Here is a 23,371-nt window from a genome sequence, read left to right as displayed (position 1 = left end):
AGTGTTGACAGCTCTGATAGTGACACCTGATAGTGCTGAAGCAGGAGCCTGAAAGGCCTGCTGTGGAAGCCCCAGCTCTTAACCTGATATCAGTTGGGCTCTTGTTTGAAATACATTGGCAAAGGAAAAACAAATGACAGAAAGGACTCAAATGTCTAGCCTACCATTAAAGGCCAAAAAGCTTGTAGGGGCACTAGTGTTCAGGCTTAAAGATGATACTTTTGATGAGAAGGAGATCAGAAGGGAAATTTAAATAGGACAAGTAGGGAAACCCTACTGAGCCCTGAACATAGCTACCACTAGATGACCATAGCTGATATGAAGAGGCTCTGGTATGGAATCTAAAGTGTGGTTAGATGAGGGAAGTGAAACAGACAATAGAGCAAGTGCCCGGAGCTGCACCACTGATCCAGTGGCTGCTCCTGCCTTGTTATGCCTTATGAACCAGGAATGAGGCACTGAGAAGCTGTGTTGAAACATGAATTCCTAGAAAGGAAGAAGAATTTTGTATCCATGTTTGTGGAAGCAAAGACCTGTCGGTATCTGTAGCACTGGGTGGTTTAATCCTGTGTTTATGCTTATTACCAGGCAACCTGCATGCTCTATATTTTTCTTACGCTCCTTGCCTTCTTTTCTCTTTGCATAGAGGGAAAGAGGGTTTGTCTCTGGCTCCCTTTTGAAATGTTGGCACTTAAAATACCGAGTGCCAGCACACCGGAGGAAAAAAAGAAAAAAAATTTAGGAGAAGAGTAAATATTGAACAAGTGCCCCCACATCCCTTGAACATATATATACTGATTTGGAGATTACCACTCCTTAAAGAAAAGGGAATATTCCACAAAATGGCTATCACAGACTTAGTATATGTAAGTTTGGGTTTTCATCCTTTTAGTCTCCACAATGTGAGACTCATCAATAAGGTCCTGACCTTTCAAATGGCTACTTTCTTCTCTTTTAAGAATGCCTGTTTTGGCATGATGTTTAATGGATGGTATCACTGATATTAGGGAAATGGAACAGAAAAGAAGCTATGCCCCAGCTCTAAAGAGAACAGATGCAAGGTATAACTGTCTGCTGCTACTATATTCTTGCTGTGAAACCATATTTTAGCTCTACATGCATGGAATTCATGACACAGAAAATAGTCTTTAAATAAAAACATGAAATGGATGGATTCTAAGGAATCATTACAAAACAGAAATATGCAGGATTTTTACCTGCTCTGTTCCACATGTGTGGTAGGAAAAAAATAAAAGGTTAGTTGTGCTCTGTCTAAATTAAGGGCTGAGAGATTGCCTATAGGGTAGGACCACATGCTGCTGGAGAAAAATTTGCTGAGTGGTTGTAATGTCTTGGAAGGAAGTTCTCAATATTCCATAGCCACAGCATTGTGAAGTAAGAGTACATACAGACCCTTTCTTGTTCCAGTAAGAAGCATGCATCTACCAAGTTATTTATTTTTATAAAGCTGTAAATATTTTGTTTATAGGCTGCACTCTCCACTCATTCACTTACTTTATTTGTTGGTTGCTAATAGGATGGGTAGACTGGTACAAGAACCTTCTCAGTCACCACCTGGGCCATGTGGCAAGCACGTGAAAGGTACATAGATAACAGACAAACGATCAGGCAGCTTGAAATTACTATTACATATTGTAGTTAATATGATTATATGTTACCAATGTGCATAAGGTAGTATAAAAGTAACTATACAACCTTAAAGTAAATGGATACACAGTTATAAAACAACTGTGCCTGTAATGGTAAAAGCAACAGTAAAGTTCAGTCCAACTCACAAACAATATTGTGTGAAACATCTTTCAAAAACTGAACATATCACCGTACTTATAATCCTGAAATGTCTGGCCAGAAATAATACATTAAGAACTGGGAGGTAGGAAACTGCAGTATTCCTCATCCCTCAAGTAAGCATGTTTATTATATTCTTGCAACAGATATGATTTCAACTTTTTTCTTGAAAAGTTAGATTGTTCCACGAAACAGGTACCGACTTGAAAGATTTTTCACAGATGACTTGTGAGAAATTAAGTCTGTTCAGTTTTAGACAGGAATTATTTCTGAGTGAGTGTAAACAAACCATGTACTGCTAAACTGTTTGTAAGTTCTGGCCAGTACTTGCCTTTAAGCAATTTAAAATTAAGTGTGTTGAGCATGTGGTTAGTCCATGTAATAGGTAGCTATTCTGCTCCTTGTGAAGAAAAACTCTATGGTGGATTAATCTAAAAACTTTGTAATAAGGCTGTGTTTTGTCCTAACAGCAAGACTGTGGTAGGTGATACTCCCATCTTTGAATTAAAACACTGATAGCAATTGCATGATAAGCTTCTGTGGTAAGAAGATGCATAATACTTGAGGTCACCTTAAGCTCTGTAATATTAAGTTCTTTATGACTGCAAAACAAGAGAATGTCATCTAACACTATGTTTAAATATCTTAGTTGTTTAGTAAAAGGGAGAAAAATTCCTATTAGATCAGTTATTTAGGAAGCTGACTAATCTTTTTAGTAATGCTATTAACCATAACGGACAGTTTGTTAGTTGTTGTTGTTGTGTCTTTTGGCTTTTCCCGGTTAGGAACTCCGGTCCGCTAATGATTGGCAGTAGATTTTTATGTGCAGAGTTGCCAGCCCTGACGCACAACCTTCAACGAAGGTACACCCATACTGCATGTCTCCACACAGAAGACGCTCTAGCTGAGAATCGAACAGGATAACGTCTTACTGTGAGTTGAAAACGCTACCGCAGCACCATCAACGGTCAGTTTGTTAGTAATAATAGTTAATTTATTTTTTGCACGCCAATTCCAAATCAAAGAGAAGTCATTTTTAAGACAGCAGTTAAATGATCAAATGATTTATGACCAGCTGTTAATACAATGTCATTTGCAAACAGTAATGTTTACCTGGGTTAAGTCTGATGGTAGACTACGTAAAGGGAAAAGTAGTGGGCCTAAATAGATTTCTGTGGAACTTTATTAGTGTTACAGCCTTGCTCTTAAGTTGGAAATGTGCAGCTGTGAATAATCTATTAACAGAACCAGCCTTAAGTCAATTGGACCTGTTTGGCCCAGTAGGGCCCCTCTCCTTTTGGGGGCCCTGCACCAGGTTATGACAAGGTCATTATGCATTATGTGACTCAGAGTTGCCTGAGATACACTACAGCAAAATTAAAGCCATTTTCTTACTGGTAGCCTTACTCCCATAAAATTTCCCATCGTGCATTACAAATTAGTAATTGCAGCTTACACCTCTTTTATGGCTTACAGTGTTAGCTGCTTAAGGTCTCACTGTAGTCATTTGCTGTTGCTGAGTCCTCAGTGGGGTTTTCATCCCAAGACTGGTTAGATTAACCATATAGTTTTGAGTACTATTCAGTGACTGTTCTGAAAATAATAAAACCAGGCTTAATTAAAGACTCATAGAAAGATACTGTGTTTTCATTTGCTTCTCTTGCTTACGACTAGGTGCTCATGAATGTAATTATAAGACATAACTGTGGGATAGTCAGTCTCAGACAGTGTGAAAACAAATACTAGTTAGCATATTGTGATGAGGTAACTTCTGATCACTTAAACTTGTGACAGTTAACATTTCAACAGTATGGCAGAAAAATGTATGTTACAGTCAGAGAAAGAGAAGTCCCAGAGAAGTCAAATATGTGGTGTGTGTGCTAGGAGTCAGAGGTGGATAGAAAAATGATTCACTTGGCTGAAAGTGCAAAAAGAGTAACAGAAACATTTTGACTCATAAGGGTACTACAGCCCCCTGTATCATAACTTGAGTCACATACAAAGCAGAGAACTAGCAGAAACTTTAACCAGAAAAATGGTTGGACTCGATTTGGGATGAGTTACTGTGGAGCAAACTTTGAGGATTTGGAGTGTTCTGCTTACATCCATGTAAGTTTCCTTCAGGCATTTTAATTTCTTCCCTTAGTGACTACTCTAAATTGTTCCTGCATGTAATCCTTACTGTTGCCTTTGTGACAAGGGATATAACTGAAAATAATATGCAAGCATTTGTCCACTTACCCAGCTTATCAAATAATTAAATAAAAATAAACTTTCAGAAATAGCTATAAGTGGGGTAATGTTCAAACAACAGTGTTTCTAAGGAGAAGCTTGAGATTATTACTGTTATTATATTGTTGAACATACTGAGGAAGTTCAACAGTTTTATGTTTTTTGTGGAAGCCCATTGACAATAACAAGGTATGACAATCATCTGGGTAAGGAACTCTAATATTTATTAAATGTTTATTTAATTAGCTGAAAAAATTAGAAATGTTCATTTGTTTTTTTATTGCAGTTCTTGTTCTGAAGCAAAAATCACACCACTTTTTCATAAAGATAATATCAATGGTAGATGAATTTTTTGCTGTTTGATATATCTCAACACAGTTTCAAGAGCTTTCTTTCCTTCTGAGTGACGTATTCTTTTGTAATCTTCATCTCCACTCGTAGCTTCTGGTTCTCTTGTGCCATTCCTCCTTGAATAACTGCTTCACTGATTTCATCTGTTAACATGTCATTCTCCAGAATGTTATCAGCTATAACCCACTGATTGATTTCCCTTTCTTTCAAGTCTTGGAACTCAGGATTGTTTAAAATTGTTAAGCAGAGAAATGTTGTTGTGGTCTGTCAGATCTTCTTCATGCAGATTTCAGTTTGCAGTTAACTTTTCGATATCAGGCCATAGTTTTCTCCATGACTTCACAAACATTGATGACGGCATTTCGTCAAAAGCAGATGCCAACATGTAAATCACATCCTTAATGTTCATTTGCATAAAGGCTTCAGTGAGTTATGCTTTTTCATTAGCAGCTCTTTCAAGAATTTCTGAAAAAAGTTTCTTCTGTAACGCCTTTTCAGACTATCACACCTTGATTGATAGGTTGCACCAAGGATGTAATGCCATATGGTAAAAACATCATTTTCATATCATCAGAAGATATGTACGTAGGATGCGGTGGAGTGTTGTCAAGGCCAAGAACAGCCTTTAACAGTAATTTTAAATGCATCAAACAAGCTTTAATTTTTGGAACTAATTCAGTTGAAAACCATTCTTTAAATAAAAAATAATCCATCCAAGCTGGCCTCTGGATTTACAGTAAACTGGTAGAGCACTGAAATTTACATTTTTAAATGCTCTGAGTTTGGCTGATTTACCTACAATGAAAAGGGGCAGTTTGTGACTCCCAGCAGCATTTGCACAAAGAGCCACAGTGATTCTCTCTTTATTCATTTTGGAACCAGTAGCGGATGTTTCTTGTGATGCTGTTAACATTTTTAACAGAAGAAGCTTAAAATGTAAGCCTGTTTCATCCAATTTACAGATTTGTTCAGGAGTAAGGTATTCATTCTGTACAATGTCTAAAAATTTATGGGAAAATTTAGTTGCAGCATTCTGATTTGCTAACAATTTCTCAACGCAAATAACTAGATAAAATTTATTCCATCATGCTTTTTCCATTGTGAAAGCCATCCCTCACTGACTAAGAATTCTTCTCCACTGTTGACTTTCTTGTGCAACTGCATTGCCTTTTCCTTCAAAATCATCCCACTCAAAGGTGTTCCTCTTTGTCATTCTTGCACGAACCATATCCATAATGCTTCATCAATAACTTTATTTTTTGGCTTCTTCATAGTTTACCTTCTTGAGAGCACCTTTTCCGATTGTATTTGCTTACTGAAATCTTGAAGGGATTTTCATTTTTCCACCAATCATTTACCATACTTTTTCCGACATTCAATTCATCACATATCCGATTTACAGGTTCTCCATTATCAGTACATTCTAACCCTTTCAATTTCATTTCGATAGTTAACACATTCCATTTCTGCTTGTTTGAGTCCATCACTCGTCAGGCACAGGTAACCACTAACTGAGGCATTGGCTCAAGAGCTTTCAAAACTATGATTACCACTGCTCTTATTTAACTTTACTGTACTTTCTGGATGAAGTACTGTAATATGATGTCTCTGAGTACTGTGCAACACTCAGAGAAGAACAACACTTCCACCTCCTCTGAGCACTTCTTATTGATTTAATCTTAAAATGTTAATATACTGAAACACATACAGTGTAGCTCTCAAGTGTTCGGAATTGCCTGGGAGCGCCCATTCTTATTCTAAAATATAGTCCCAGCCCCAACTGCCAGATTTGGCTGCTTCTCATCTCAGTATTTACAGTAAAGAGACCTCTATTTGATGATTTAGCCAATCAGAGTGCTTCATTACTGCACCTAATCTGCATGCTACTTGCTGGTCGAAGATGACATCACTTATCTCTAATTCTTACAATAAGAGGTTGAGAGGCTTGGGGAGCATGAAGCCCAGACTTTTATCTTGCATTTTTGGTCTACTTTTCATAAAACATGCCCCCCCCCCCCCCAGCAGATCCATTGAAGTTTGCAGTCACTAAATACAGGTAAGTCACTCTTATCCAGTCTCGCTTTAACCTGGCACTTTGGAACAGCTCGGCTTATCATTTTAATCTTAAAATGTTAAAATACTGAAACAAAAACAAACTTGCATTTTTTGTTTTATAGACTGCAAGTTTTGTTTTTGTTTCAATATTTTAAGATTAAAATGATAAGCAGAGACATTCCGAAGTGCCAGGAGGAGGCGGAACAGTTGCTCTTCTCTGTTGTCTGTTGCTATGGCTACTGCACAAATTTGATGGCTGGTTAAAGTGAGACTGGATAACAGGGAGTCTACTGTTATAGTTGATAGGATGGAGCCAGTCCCTGATTTTGGAAGATTTTATTTGAACTAATAAATTTTGGGAAGTTACCAGAATATGTGTTTTATTTGATTCCTATGGCACTGAGATTTGGCTACATTAGTCTAGATTCTTATAGTGGTTTTTAACTCCTGGTAATGATGAAGTTTTTCAGAGTTTTGTACATGCTTTTTACATTCCTTCCACGTTATTAGTCTAGCAGTAATACATAGAAACTCAACACCTTTAATTGTACTCTTAGGCACTGTTCACTTTTTATCATCTATACGTACCAAGTTCCCATTGTACATGATTGTTCTATATAATTCAGCTGTTGCTCAATAGTGTTATGTTAAGTTGTGCTGAGTCAGTGTGGTTAGTACAAACAGGAAACAGACAGAAAAACAGTTAATCCCCTTTTCTTTATATATGCTACTCTACAGATGGATCAGATAAAAGGAAAGAAATACACTCTGAGATGAAGCAAAGCTACCATTTACATGTTGCTTTTGTCCTTTAAATAAATTTCATCTGTTGACCTACCTCCTTCCAATGCTCCTTCTCCACATAGCACAGTTACTCAAAGACTGGAGGATAGCTCGTTCACAATTTCACCTTTGAAGTTTGTCTAGCACACTGGTGTTGACTTTATCTCACTTTGAAGATGGCCTGCTACATAAAGTCCTACATCTAGTTTTTGATGTCATTACATGCCATTGCAGTTTATAACTACTTGTTCAAGAGAACATGTGTCTACCCTTTGGAAAACAACTAATGTGGTACCTCTGCATGCGTGTGACCTACTGGATGACATAGGGTGGTACAGGCTCACCTCCTTGCTGAGTCCTCCTGTAAACATTTTGACATGCTCTTACATGCTTGTTTAACTAGTTACTGGTGGCATGAACAACAGATATATAGAATGCTTTTTTTGTTTGGCCTTGGAACTGTTGCTACCAGTCTTAGGCCTACTTATGGTATTGGGAAGGTCTTGAATACAATGTTTTCCAACATAGAAATATCCCTAATCTCTACCAAGAATGTTGATTCAATGACTCACAAATTAATGCCTCTCAAATTAGATGCCCTAATATGTTCCTGACTCCAGGGTGGTTGCTTAGAAGGGGTCCACTGGCACAGCTGTCTCTTACAACTAACCTTGTTCCATAGTGAAGTTCAATAAAGGCCAGTACATGAACTACTAGTTTTTGTTAACAATCTTTGGGAACAATATGGAAACTAATACTTTAAGCAATGCCAATACAAACTTCATATTACACATACAGTACCCAAGTAATGCTGCAGAAACATCATCTTGTTGAAGCTATTCATTTACTCCTTTAGTCTTCCATGACTCCAGGTTGGCTATCACCACAGACTCCCTCCTCCCCACACTAACAATGTGCTATCTTTGCAACGATATCCAAATGAGAAGCTTGAACTCCAGCAGGATACCCAGCTTTGCTTGGGAAGTCTTCTTGGCATGACTGCTACTTCATAGATTGGTATTAGGCTATCGGCCATAGGGCCTATGCAAGCCTAGCCACAACAATTCCCTGGATATTTCTTCCACAATATTTACTTCTCTGGACCCCTGTCTAGCAGGGTGACTGACATGATCCCTGGGGTGAATTTCCTATCTCCCATCCAATCATCAAGTTTCCTTTTGAAGAGGGCCAATGAGGCGCTCTGCTTGACATGTATGGGCAGTCTCTTCCAGAGTATAGGGAGTCTCTGGGTCAGGAACCCATCCTTCCAGCATGTTTTGTTCATTGTGATGACAAGGTTTAGATCCCTGGAGCGTGTGGGTCTGAGGGATTGGGATTTCTTTAAGTAGAGAATATCCAACAGCTCAGGGTTTGACATGGCCTTGTATGTTAAGCAGAGATCGCCTCTGAGTAGACAATATGCCACAGAGTATAGCTGGAGTTTTCTCTGCCATTCACTGGCTAGGGCTCATTCACTTATTCTGATAGACACAGCTGTGCTTTTCTCCCTATTTCCTGCAAAACAAATTGTTGGGTTACAGGGCGGCTGTGGAATGTTTTTTTCTCTCTCTCTCTATTCTGAACTGATCCTCATGTATACCCTTTCACTGGCCTCCAAAGCACCGGTGAAGCCTGGCAGGTTCATGCACTCCACACTCAGGCTTTAACCTCCCAAACAGGATCAGACTTATCAGCTAACCCAAGTCTGATCACCTGAAGACAAACTTATACCACTGTAAGTGATCAGGAATAGCTGAGCTACTCTGAAAAACTTTCCCCATATGCTGCAGCTCTACTCCATTGCATCATCTTTCCAAACTTGTACTGAAGCTCTTTACACTTTTCTCAGCTATGAAAATGTGTTTAAGTGGTCTGGTGCATACATACACTGCAGCTTTCCTTAGTGTTTGTTCTTATTTAAGCAAATATTGAACATGTGCCGTCTCCTCATTCTTTGCCCATAACTATGCAAATTTATTATGCAAACACTGAACCTGTGCCGTTTCCTCCCTCTTTGCCTATAACTATGCAAATTTATTATGCAAACACTGAACCTGTGCCGTTTCCTCCCTCTTTGCCTATAACTATGCAAATTTATTATGCAAACACTGAACCTGTGCCGTTTCCTCCCTCTTTGCCTATAACTATGCAAATTTATTATGCAAACACTGAACCTGTGCCGTTTCCTCCCTCTTTGCCTATAGCTATGCAAATTTATTACACAAACATTGAACCTGTGCACTCTCCTCACTCTTTGCCCTTAGGTATATAAATTTGTTATGCAAACATTGATACTGTGCTGCATTAGTACTTTACTTATGATGCGTACTATCAGTATGTTGCTGACATTTTCTCTTACTCCTTTTTCCTTAGGATCTTTCCTAACAATAAACATCTTTGGTGAGCACACCAATTTTTCTCTGCATCTTAACATATTAGTTTTGTGTAGTCTGTTTAACATATAAATGGAAAGGTTATGTAAAGATCATCTTGACTTGTCCATCTCTCCTGTCACATATGCTCAACAGTTACGTTTGAGCTCTTTTGCTCACCATATAGGGACTGTGATGGATCTTAATTCCAAACTAGAATGTTTATCCACAGGATAAAGGTTTATTTAGCTACAAACTCTAAATGTAAGCATGTCAGAGGAGCAACAAAGTATAACTTGAAAATGCTAGTTCGTGTCTGTCTTTATCTTTATCACTTACTCCCATATAAACCATAGGTGAGGAGGGGGGGGTGTAGACTAACTGGTAAATTGGGTGCTTTATCTCATGACTGCTAGCATTTTACCACCCCAATCTGGTACAATCCTTGCAGCAGTGACATCTCTGTGGCCATTTCCTGGACAATCTACCAATTCCATCTACCTTTGTTTATTAACAGAACAGACAGTACAGTTGTGTAAAATCTTACCATAACAGTAGATGTAGGTTTATTAAGTTAATACTTAGCTGTATTAACAGTAAAGTATGCTGTATTTCATTATGTTGAATTTTGCATTGCATGCTGTATGTATCTGTTTGCTGAATTCATAACAATAGACTGTACTATGCATAGCTCAGTTCTAGTATAACTTTAAGTGGTTGTGACTGATAATAGACTCTTGTGGTCCAGCCTAGCTGCCTTAAATGAAGACATTGACTAAATATGTCATCAACAAATCATGCTTCCAGTTATGTTTACTTATTTTAGTAGTTTGGATGACTGATGACCTCCCACCCCCACTCATCATAAAGAAAGAAAGAAAATGGGAGTAAAATGACAGTGTCATTGGATTTCCAATCTATATGAGAAACATGTAAAACAAGTGCCCCTGAAAAATACTACCAAACAGCTGGCGTCTGAAGATGGAAAGGTATCAGGACAAAATACTACCAAACAGCTGGCATCTGAAGATGGAAAGGTATCAGGTATGTTTGACATTCTGCTTTTGTCATCTGGGGATCCATATAGTAAATATTTCAACAGTGCAAGCCATTTTTATATAATAGCCTCATATAGCCTTATATAACCTCACTATTCTGGACATAAATTCATGCTTTCTTAGTCATCTACACCACCAAGGAAATTTGGTTTCACTCAATCTTTACTCATGCAGACATCCATTTTCTAAACCATGTGTTCTTGTAAGTGCTGCAGTAGTAGCATACTATGCATGACAGGGCAAGCTTCCTCATCCCCAGCAACCTTCCTGGTTCATCCGGTGGATTTCCAGATGTTTACTTGCAAGGTAAAAGTAATATTTTTTCCAGGAAGTCCTGGATCTGCCAGATGCCTTCTCTCAGTCGACAATGCCCTGAACACCTCCTGTGAAAGCTGCCCAAGGGATTCATTGTCAGATGCTCAAACCACCTCAACCAGTTTTCTCAGTCTGCTGCAGCAGTGGCTCTAGACAAAGATCCTCCCAAACTGTTGTGATCCGCACTCTTTCATAGAATGTGAGACTAGCAATTCTATGAAGAAATCTTATTTATTCTGCTTGTTTCCATGATCCCATCATTTTGATCACTACCCAAAGATCACAACCATAGCTGGGGGGGGGGGGTGTAGACTGACTGGTAAATTAGGAGTTTTACCTCATGACTCCTAGCATTTTACAACCCCAGTCTGGTACAATGCTTGCAGTAGTGACATCTTTGCACCCAATTCCTGGACAATCTACCTTTGTTTATTAACAGAACAGGACAGTACAGTTGTGTAAAATCTTACCATAACAGTAGATGTCCTTCTCTTCACTGTTGCAGTATTCTTGAAAGAAGAAATGTCCCATCCCGGGCAGACATTCACTCGGTCAGTATGGAAAATCTTGAAAAGGATCTTGTTTGTTCCATATGTCACATTTATGCTCCTCGTACCGAACATAGGGCATAAAAGGAACGGACAGATGCAACTATCCAGAACTGAATTGCCCCAGAAGAGAGCAATCATTATAGGACAAAGGAGTCCATGCACACCCAAAAGGAAAAAATGTAGAATAAAGAAGAGGGGGCTGGAGAGAGGGAGCGAATACTGCAACAGTGAAGAGAAGGACATTTACTGTTATGGCAAGAATTTATACAACTGTACTGTTGTCCTTCTATATTACTGTTGTAGTATTCCTGAAAGAAAGAAGAGTAAAAAGCTCACAAAAAAGAATGGGAGGTGGAAGGCTGAGAAAAGCCCTCAACAAACCTACATAAAATGCTTTCAGCAAAACCTGCTCTGGCCCTAGAAACGGTATCCAACTTATAATGCTAAGTAAAGATATGCATTGAAGACCAAGTAGCAGCTTCAAGGATGGAATTAGTTTCCAGCCCCTTGAAGAAGGCACCAGAAGAGGCAACATCCCTAGCAGAATGAGCACTAACGGAAGCAGACAGACACTTGCCATGAAAAGAATAACAAAAAGAAATTCCCTTAGATATCCAGGAGGAGATGGTTTGCTTAGAAACAGCCAAATAAAAAAAAACCTGGGATGAAAGGAAACAAAAAGTTGATTGGGCTTACGAATAGCCCAAGTTTTATTCAAATATTACCTGAGCTGTCTGTGCAAATCCAAGGTATGAAGGGCCCTTTCAGTAGCAGACGATGAAAATGGAAAAAAAAAGGGAGTTATACTGACTGATTTAAGGACAGAGCTCAGAAACCCTCCGAGTAGAAGCAAGAGCCAGCAACAAAACAGTCTTCCAGGTACAATGTTGCAAAGAAGCAGAATCTGCAGGCTCAAAAGGAGCCTGAGTCACTTTTCCCAAAACAAAATTAAGGTCCCAAGGAGGAGGAGGAATAGGTTTTCTTGGAGGCCTAATATGCAGGATGCCTTTAAGAAATTGTTTGGCCGCAAAACGAAAAATCAAAGGAGGAGTCAATGGCAGACTAGCAGAAATGGCTGACAAATGGGGCTTCACAGAAGAATAGGCCAAGCCAGACTGGAGCAACTCAGAAAAATAAGAGGGGACCAGAGGGACTCCCACTAGAAGAGGGTCCTGGTTACGAGCATGGCACCAGACTGAAATTCTCTTCCATTTGGACATGCAAGATTTCCTGGCTGAGGGTTTCCCTGCCTCCTGTAATACCCTGAGCACATCCTCAGAAAAGAGGTGCCAGAAAGGGATCAAAACCCTATCACCCGCAATGTCAGTTGCAGAGTGGAAAAGTGGGGATGAGAGACCCCTTGCCTTGTGTGAGGAGATCCAGCCAGTGAGGTAACTTGTGATGATTGCCCCTGGCCAGATGCATTAAGTGGGGAAACAAGTGCCGTCATGGCCAGAAGGGAGTTACTAGCAAGATTTTTGGGGAGTCCAGCTGAATCTTCTGCAGAACTTTTTGGAAGTAGAGGAAGAAGAGGGAAATCATAAAGAAACCTCCCCTTCCATGGAAAGGACAGGTCATCCATTTTCCAGACCAGATGGCATGGCACTCTGGAACAGAAGAGAGGAAGCTGTCTGTGCAAAGGAGAGGCAAAAAGATCTACCTAAAAAGTACCCCACTGATGGACAATGTCCAGAAACTCTCCACTGTGAAGCATCCATTCATGAGCTTTTATTTTGGACCTGCTTAAAGAGTTTGCCACAAGATTGTGCCCTGCAGGAATGTATACTGTCCAAAGAGTTATCTGATAACTTGACAGCCACCTGCCAAGCCTGAAGCACCATGCTGTAGAGGAGGTAAGATTTCATGCCCCCTGCTCATTGACATACCACAACACTGTAGTGTTGTCGGTGTACACAATAAAGGATCTGGAAAGAGCATGGGGTGAAAAACCTGAAGGGCCAGAATCGGAGGCCTCATTTCTTTGATGTTGGTATGGTCCAATTTCTGATGGGGGAGGCCAGAAACCCTGAACTTTTAGGTGACTAAGAGATGCCCCCACCCCATGTCCAAGGCATCGGTGAACAGCTCTTCAGAAGGGACAGGAGACTGAAATGGCTGGCCTGGGTTGAGAGCGAACTGACAAATCCACCAATTGAATTCCTTTTGAGACAAGGAAGGAGTGGTACACAAAGTCAGAGGGTGATGATGCTGCAGCCAAACCGACTTGAGGTACCATTCAAGCTTCCAAAGCAGTCTGGCAAGAGGAAGCATCAGAATAGAAGAGGCTATGAATCCCAGGGCCCAAAGAAACTTCCTGACTGGCATGGCAGTCAGGGGAAGAGGAAATTGAAAGAAGGCTGTCAATGACAATACCTTTGGAGGTGCAAGAAAGACCAACATTGGCAACATCTGAATTTTGCAACCCAGATACACATGATCCTGACAGGGAGTCAGGACAGACTTTTGGAAGTTGACAGTAAACCCCAGACTTTGAAGAAGAGATGGTAAACTACAGATCCTGCAACAATCGACCGGGAGACTGTGCCTGAAGCAACAGGTTGTCTAGATAAGGAAAAATCTGAATGCCCTTGAGCCGGCAGAAGGCAATCACAGGAGCTAGGCATTTTGTGAATACCCATGGGGCAGTAGAGAAGCCAAAGGGTAAAGTGGAGAACTGAAAATGACAGAAAGACACAGAGAAATAGGGATATGAAGGTAAGTATCTTAAAGATCCAAGGACACCAGAAAACTATTGGGTAATAAAAGATGAAACAGCGTTTAAAGAGCAAGCATCCAAAAAGAAAGGATCTCAAGAGGTTTTTAGAGAGATCCAAAATAGGTTTCCAAGTGCCCTCTTTTTGTGGAACCAGGAATATCCTGGAATAAAAAAAAAAAACTGTCCCACTTGGGAAGGGGTAACAGGTCATATGGTCACTTGGTTCAGTAGGGATCCTAGAACCTCAGGGAAATGAAGTTGCTCTAGAGGAGGTTGAGGAATACCAGAAAAGGGAAGGAGAGATTTCTATAACATGAAGTAACCCTGGCGGAAGATGGAAAGAACCCAAGAGGCTGAAGTGATGAGATGCCAATTTGGAAGACAAAGGGAGAGCCAAAGGGACAAATAAACATGGTCTAAAGGTGGGTGGGGGGTGAATTGTCAAACAGAAGCAGACTTATCACAAAAGGGAGGCTCCTGGGCCATAGAAATCTGAGAAGCCTTAGCAGAGGGGGCCCACTTCCAACCCTTCCTGCATTTAGAGGCCTGGCAGGGTTGCCTGCAAACATAAGCAGATCTAGAAGGATAATTCCTCTGGAGCATAGGGATAGGAGAGAAAAAAAATATGTTTAAAGTCTTGCAAGGATTTGGCTCTCTCTTGAACAGACTTAAACAAGTCAGCAACAGCAGTCCCAAAAGATGAGAATTATCCAAAGGAGCATCCAAAAACCTGGGCTTAATGTTCTCAGGAACAGACTGGAGATGAAGCCAAGAATAATGCCTCATAATGGACCCCAAAGCCACGGCCCTAGAAGAGGTGTCAGCAGCACCATAGCCACAGTGGTAAGCCATGTGAGATGCAGAATGTAAGAGATAAGGCAGAGGATTTGCCTTCAGAATCAGGGAAGGCAGAGAAAACCTGACAAGCCTGAGCAACCAAGGCCAGAGCACACCTGGTCATGTGGGTCTGGTAATTAATAGCCCAAAAGGCCAAAGTAGAAGCAGTGTAAATATTTTTGCCAGTCCGCTCCATTGCCCTGCTATCCTTAACAGAAGGCAAAAATTTGGAAAGTTTGTCAGAAGAAACTGACACCACAGCAGGATTGGCAGAAGGACATTTACACGAAAATAGACAATTCTCATGAACCTTATGAAACCTATCAGGTTTCTTAGGAGAAGGACACTGAGAATCAGGAGACTTGGAAGCAGGAGTTAAAGTATCTAACAGGGCGGCCAACAAAGAAGGAACTGCCGATGGTTTAGGAGTACCTACCAGAAGTAACTCATAATATCTACTCTGAATATCTGACACTTGAAAAAAATCCCACTGAAAGAATTCCATCATCCTAGCAATTGTGCCTCCAAAGAACAATCCCTCAAAAGGAGACTCAGGGTTAACAGATTCCTCTGCTTCAGAACTATAAGTCAAAAGTGAAGGCATCTGTGAAGAATAGGACAAAGACCCCTCACCAGACAGGGAATCCTCATCCATGGAATCTGGTTCCTTAAACTGTTTAGAAGGGGTAGAGGTCCAAGGAGAAGTGGGCATTGAAACAACTTGAGGAGGCTTTAGGGCCATTAAGGCAGACAACAAGCCTGAGTAAACTTTTGCCATTCCCTTTGAGGAGCCATAGGACAAGGAGAAATATCCTTCGGTTCTGTCTTTTCTTAGAAGGGACATCAGCCCTAACAAATACCAGAGGTTCTAACCTTTGGCAAAATTCGAGAAGAGAACCTGGAACTTCATGCCCGACCAATATCTGTAGAATCCCTCTAGGACCCGCCAAGATAATCAACCACAGTTCCCCTTTGAAGTCCAGAGCAGATGCCTGCAAAGCATCAGAGGATGTGTGAAAAGACTGATCCACACTGGCGTCCGGCAGGGTTGCAGTAGAGGAATCTGACGTAAACACCGAACGACCTACAGAGATATTACCTGCTTCTAGTGGGACATCTGGTGGAGGCTGGACAGCTAAAGAATCTGGTCGAGACTTCTTGATCTTCTTCTTACAAAGCTGGAATATCTTGGGGTTAAAGGATTTCGCCATGGTAACCTGGGCTAACTGTCTAAACTATTGGTTTTCAAGATAAACGGCTAGAGAAGACAAATGACTTCTGAGTGACTTACCCACAAATGCCTTACAGATGCTACAAGAGATATGGTCATGGGAAGCACCCAAATAAAAAAGCCACTGTTTGTGATGATCCTTATGGGGAATCTGCCCCCACATTGACATTTTCCCCTCTTGGATGACATAACTCTAAATAGGGATAAAAATACAAGACCAAGAAGCAAACTTTTAAAAATAAAAGAAAAAGAAAAAAAAATAACTCCAATGGGGCACTTATCTGGTGTTCTAAAAGTCAGAACAGCAACACAACATTCAAAAAAGCTGGCAACAATGACGTTCAAATTGGCAGCAAAAGAGGTTCTTGGTAGTTGCAGCTGTACATCCCTTTTATGCCCTACTTTCTGTATGAGGAGCATAAATGTGATGTATGGAGCAAACAAGATCCTTTTTGAGTTTTCCATACTGGCCGAGTGATGGGCTGCCCAGGAAGGGGCATCCCTTCTTTCAGGAATACTGCAACAGTGATATAGATAGGACATCCCAAGGTACTTAAATCCGCTACCTGAGGTGACTCTTCCCCTCTCATTTGCCAACAGAAACATGACTTCTAATAGAGAGGAGATTATTTTCAGCCACCTACTTTACGCTCTGCAGTGAACCACTCCACTACATATAGAAGATGATATTCACTATAAGCCAAGGTGACAACACTTTCTGCAAACAAAGATGCAGCACTTGCATCCCCAAACTAAATACTCTCAGAATCTTGGCTGTGCCTTGATATTTTGTCCATGACCATTTACAATCAGGAGAAGAGACATGACACAACCTTGTCAAAGTCTTGTGCTCACATTTAATGTATCTGATCTAAGGCTAAGAGTGCAGACAACTTTCTCTCCACTAGTACGGGGACTGACTGGCATAAAGCAGTGATCCCAGGACCCCATACTGTTGTAAGTACAATCCACAAGACTAACCAGAGTACACAGTCATATCATTTTCCAAGTCCACAAAACAAATCTTGATAAATCTTGATAATAGTACACTCATGACAATGACCAAATCTAATATCTATGCAAAGACAACAGTACATCCACTGTTCCACTTTCATGGCAAGGTGGACTCCACATTGTTGTTCTGAATCAGTGAAGCCTAGAAGATAAGCAAGTCATGCATAGGGGTACAGTTTTGTTAGTACACGCCAGAGAAACCATACAACTAAATGACGGTCAAAGGGTGATGCACACCAGCTGCTGGGATATACTGAAAAGAGGATCTGTGTAGCTGGTAAGGAGACCCTGGATGTAATCCAGCACCTTGAAACATTTCCATATGCTACTATTTTTAGTATCAAGTGTTGCTTGCTAGACAGATGATTATGTTCATATTTAAAGAACTAAGGCTCCACGGATGTAAAAATTATGAAAGTAAATCTCCAGCACAAAAACCCTGCATTTATGAAGTGATCAAAAACTACATCATTGTGTACTATAAATGCAGACAAATAATAAATGCAACATCGAAATCATCTTATGATACCATGGATAATGTGAAATCATATAGTTTTCTACTGTGCTCTGAGTACTAAAATCCTTCAACGGTGAACTGTAAAGTTGTTGTCTATTTGGACATGACTTTATTTCACTGGCAGTGGCAGCACAGCAGTGGTAAGACATGATAGGCTTTAAAATCAGTTATACAGATCGACACAATCCCCCATTCTGGAAGTATAGCTAAACTCACTATACTAGGTATAAATCCCTACGTCACAAGATGGGTTGCCAAATGGCTCACTGACAGAACCCACACTGTAAAAGTTGCAGACTCCAAATCTTACTTCAAACCAGCGACAAGTGGAGTACCACAAGGTTCAGTCCTGGGACCTCTCCTGTTTGGTATCTACTTCTCTGAGGTACAGGATAACACAGAAGGCCTCTGGCTAATGAAGTTCACAGATGACTGCAAACTAGGAGCCATAGTCGAATCCCCAAATGATGTGGACATCCTACAGAAGGGCCTCAATGAGACAGATGCCTGGTGTCAGAGGCATGGCCTCAAGCTCAGTGCCAAAAAGTGCATTGTCATCCCCTTTGGTAAAAACTCTGTACCCAAGAACTACCACATAAATGTCAGTCTACTTAACACCGAATGTGTGATGAGACCTTGGGACCCAGGTGGACAATAGTCTCTCCTTTGATAATCACATCGCCACAGTAGTCAGAAAATCCTTATATGTGGCACACCTCATCACAAAAAGGTTCTCATCCAGGAAAAAAGAGGTCATTATTCCCCTCTACTCGGCACTCAGACCCATTATAGAGTACAATGCCCCTTTTGAAATGTACCTCACAAAACATCTGCAGCAGCTGGAAAGGCCACAGAAGTACCTCACAAAGAGGATTACTGGCCTCAAACAAATGCCCTACACTGACCGTCTCAAAAAACTCCAGCTTTACTCTGTAGCATATCGCCTACTCTGAGGAGATCTCTGCTTAACATATAAAGCTATGTTAAACCCAGAGCTGTTGGACATGCTACACCTAAAGAAATCCCAATCCCTCCAAGCTACATGCTCTAGAGACCAAACCTTGTCAACACAATAAACAGGACATGCTGGAGGGATAGATTCCTGTCCCAGAGACTTCCTATACTCTGGAACAAGCTACCCATCTATGTCAAGCAAAGTTCCTCATTAGCACTCTTCAAGAAAAATATTGATGAGTGGATGGGAAATAGGAAATACACCCCAGGGATCACTTCTGTGGCTCTGCTTGACAGGGGCACAGGAAATTAACTTTCTTGGGTGGCATAAGCCAGGGAACCTTGTTGGCTAGGCTTACTTAGGCCCTTGGGCCGATAGCCTAGTACCTACCTATGAACATCTCTACCGCTCATCCCCATCACTTGAAATGTCTCATTGGGGATGCCAACTAAGTAACCAAATGATGTTAAACCTTGGATTTCTTCAGTTACTGTTAGCAACTCATTTTACTTCTCTACCTCATAACTTCCCATTCCTACCCACATCACTTTCTTAGCTGTACACTGACATGCCTGCCAACTGTTATTTAGCAAAAGCAATATAATTTTAACTCATATTTGCTTTGACCTCACCTAAATATGGTGATATATATATATATATATATATATATATATATATATATATATATATATATATATCAAAACTATTTATGGCATCACTCTTTAATTATTAAACCAACATAAAGTTTCTTTACTGTTAACCCCTGGTGTTTTGTCCCGTGACTTAGCTAGAATTTTACCACCTCAGTCTGGTGTGATACTTGCAGTAGTGACATCTCTCCACCCAACTCCTGGAAATCTCCCAATCCCATCTAGCTTCATTTATTATCAAGACCCCAAGGTACTTAAACCCCACCACCTGAGGTGACTCTTCCCTCTCATTTGAAGACAGAAACATGACTTCTAATTGAGAGGAGTTTATTTTCAGCCACCCACTTTACACTCTGCAGTGAACCACTCTACTACATCTAGATGACATTCACTTTGTCAAGGAGACAACTCTGTCTGTAAACAACACAGATGTAGCCCTCACATCCCCCAACTTGATACTCTCCAAACATTGGCTATGCCTTGATCTGCTGTCCACGAATAGTCATAAACAAGAAAAGAGACATGATACAACCTTGGCAAAGTCTTGTACCCACATTCAATGTATATGACTTAACAATAAGAATGCAAACATAACTTTCCCTCCACAAGTCCAGGGAGTGGCTGGCACAAAGCAGTAGTCCCAGGAACCCATACTATTGTAAGCACTGCCTACATGATAGTCATATAATTTTCCAAGTCCACAAAATAGATCTTGAAAGTAACAGTACACTCCCATGACAGAGACCCACTCCAATATGTGTGCAAAAACAAGAGTACATGGCCAAGACGGACCCCACATTGCTCTTTCTGAATCAGAGAAATGTGGATAACCAGATCATGGAGAGGTGTAAAGTTATAGCCGGCCTTAAGCATAGGCTAACTAGGTGACCACCTAGAGTGCCACTCTAGCAGGGGCGCTTTTCTGGTGTTTGTTTATTTTTTTGTAGTAAAGAAATGGTTTCTTTAAAATGTGTTGAATGAATACATAAAACACTTAAGACACACTGTGATCAAAATGAAAGAAAAAGGTAATTTGTATGGTGTAGGTAGACCAGGATGGGTGCTCCGGGTGGTGTGGAGGGGGACACTGTTAAGCCTTTTTTTTGCCTAGGGCACCAGCTGACCAAAGGCCGGCCCTGGGTACAGTTCTGTTAGTACAAGCCCGATAAACCATACCACTAAAAGACTGTCAATTTTTGTCAAAGAGTAATGCACACCAGCTGCCGAGACTTACTGAAGTGAAGAACTCTAAGGATACCCCATATTTAATCCTGTGTATTAAAACATTTCATTTCCATCTGCTACTGTTTTCATTATCTTGTGTTGCCTGCTAGACAGATGATTGATTACCTTCACATATGAAAAATATAGCTCTGCAGATGTAAAACTATTTTAAGTAAACCTCCAATAAAAAAATCCTGCATTTTTGTAATGATCAAAACTGCATCAGTGTACTAAATGCACACAAATGCAACACCAGAATCGTCTTAGGCTGCCACGGATAATGTGAAACCAAATAGTGTTCTGTTGTTGTGAACTGTACTGAACCGTTCTACGAGGAACCTTTAAATTTGCTTCTCTATTTGAACAACGTACTACAGCAGCCGGGTATGACTTCCTTTCACCAAGAGCACAGCAACGTTAAGGCATTACAGGGTTTAAAATCAGTTATGCAGATATTGTTCGCATGCAAGACATAATCTCCCTACTTTCTAAAGAGGTGCAGTTGCAATGGTTTGCTTGGATCACCTCACTCACTAGCGTACTGAAATATCTCAATCTCATTCAGAATTCCAGCTAGGTAATCAAAATATGTTAAACCATGGATTTATTCAATTACTGTTCCAACTCATTTTAGTTATCTAAGTCATTTCCCATTCCGACCCTATACTTTTCTTAGCTGTTGACCGTCGTGACTGCCAATAATACTATTTAACTAAAGGTGCTAAAGCAATATAATATTAACCCACATATTTTCCTCGACTCGCCTAAATATGTTGACACTACCTGCCAAGTGTACCTCATTATCAGGAACATTCCTCATTTTGAGGGTTAAACATTTTTTATTCTAGCAACTTTCTAAGTTTATAAGCGCAGTATTTAAAAACTGTCCCTATTTTAGGGCTTTGTCTTCCCATCATTTGTGGCTTTGTCCAGATTTTGTGTACTAAGAGCTTGACAGCTATGTTCTGGAGGTTGAAGAATGAGAGCTGTATCCTTCATAATTTCATATATAAAATCAAAAACTATTTATTGGCTACACTTTGATTAGATCACTAAATTTCTTTACAGCTAGAGCCTGGTGTCAAGAATAGAAGAAAGCGCTCAGAAGTACTTGAGAATTAAGTTGCCAACTTGGCACAGGCAGTATTATCACTCCCATAGCCAACATAACTTATAGTGATTTTCTGTCCGCGGCTCAACAAATGGGCGCTTCTTCAAATTCACGTACTGTTTTTTTAATCCAATATTAAGAGAAATCTTACCTGCTTTTCTCTTGACGTATTGCAAGTAAAAGTGGTACGCTTCAGTACGAATGTAGATGTGCCGGCAGCAGTACTAATCTTCCTCACTAGCGTTACTCACCACACCCCCTCACCATGGAAACACAAGGGACGCGCGCCTCGTCGTTATCCGAATAGGTCATAAACAACATGATTCAGAGGAGTAAACATTTATTTACTGGTAATCGCTTCCGCAACTTCAAAATCTCACATAGCGCATACGCTACAAGAAATAAACTTGCAAATGAGGTCACATTTACGTTGTTAACTCGGAAGAGAAGTTTTTATCTCTGCCACACAGTCCACTTGTCTCCTAACTAGTCCAAGGAAGAGGCACTAGGTAGACTGGAGACAGGGATGGGGGAGAGTTTTATCAGTGAAATGGAAAGACTGAAGCATAGTTGTAATCGTTGCTGTCACATAGCTTTACTAAATAGCTGAGATTTCTTACCGCAAACAATATGGGATTGACAATGATACCTGAAAACGTGTGCTCGCACATGCTTTGAATTTTTTAGCTTAGTTTTATGATTTTTTTTCACTGCTTAAAGGGCGATAAGTGATTATGACTGTAATGGGTTGAAAGGAAAGTTCACTATATAATATAAAAATAAAACTTGCTACTATTTGAAATACTCACATAGGATCATTTCCACCCTTTGTTCGTCAGCTCCAGTGGCGCAATCGGTTAGCGCGCGGTACTTATAAGGCAGTACTAAGGCTAAGAAATGCCGAGGTTGTGAGTTCGATCCTCACCTGGAGCAAGTGTTTTAAACAACACTGTACACTAAGCATATATTTCTGCTCCCTGGGGTAGTCTACAACTCCGACTTACACCCGTTAACAAACAGAAATAAAATCTGAATTTTGAGGTTCAAGACATACGGGACAAACATAGCAACTCACTTCTAATCCAGAACATTTTATATAGTTACCCTTTGTCACTGTGCTACTTGATCTGCTGACTACTTTCACCATGCATGTTTCACAACACCTATCCACCTGTAGTACGCAGCCAATGTTACACGTTGAAACCCATCTTTTAGCTGCATTACTAAAATAACATATAAAGGCTTAAGGTTGGAATAAAAGTTAAGTGGAGATCTAAGCAGAACTGGACTAAGGGCATATAGGACTCTAGACGATAATAACCTATCCATTGACCACCACATTACACTGCTGTTAGGAAATCCTTTTCTATAACGAGACAGATCACCAGGACTATAGCTTCTAGATCTAAAGAAGACATCATCCTCTAGACTCCTCCCTGGTAGGTACTTAACTAAGCACATGATCCAGCACAAGACACTGCAGCACTCCTTTTAAGACAATCAAGGGAATATCCACCTTCAGCTACCCTGACCACCTTAAAAGGACTGTCATTCTTTTTTTAGGGTTCCCATCAACTTTTGAAAGGGGAC

At 40.4% G+C, this 23,371-nt stretch overlaps 1 protein-coding gene and 1 non-coding gene across 2 annotated transcripts in view; one reads left to right on the top strand and one right to left on the bottom strand.

Moving 5' to 3' along the window:
• Positions 1-22,061, bottom strand: part of LOC122787227 (calcyphosin-like protein) — a 165,689-nt gene extending 143,628 nt beyond the window's left edge. The window contains exon 1 of the mRNA XM_044053824.1: positions 21,933-22,061. The gene's annotated coding sequence lies outside the window, so the exon portion shown is untranslated. The remainder of the gene's footprint in view (positions 1-21,932) is intronic.
• Positions 22,062-22,619: 558 nt separating this feature from the next.
• On the top strand, positions 22,620-22,714 carry TRNAI-UAU. Its single transcript has 2 exons — positions 22,620-22,657; positions 22,679-22,714. It is a non-coding gene; the product is annotated as a tRNA-Ile (tRNA).
• Positions 22,715-23,371: the final 657 nt, after the last annotated feature.

This window comes from Protopterus annectens, chromosome 13.part0 (assembly GCF_019279795.1).
Source record: "Protopterus annectens isolate FY-2018-M chromosome 13.part0, PAN1.0, whole genome shotgun sequence".
In the NCBI taxonomy this organism is placed as follows: Eukaryota; Metazoa; Chordata; order Ceratodontiformes; family Protopteridae; genus Protopterus; species Protopterus annectens.
This window is presented reverse-complemented; position numbering and strand designations above follow the sequence as displayed.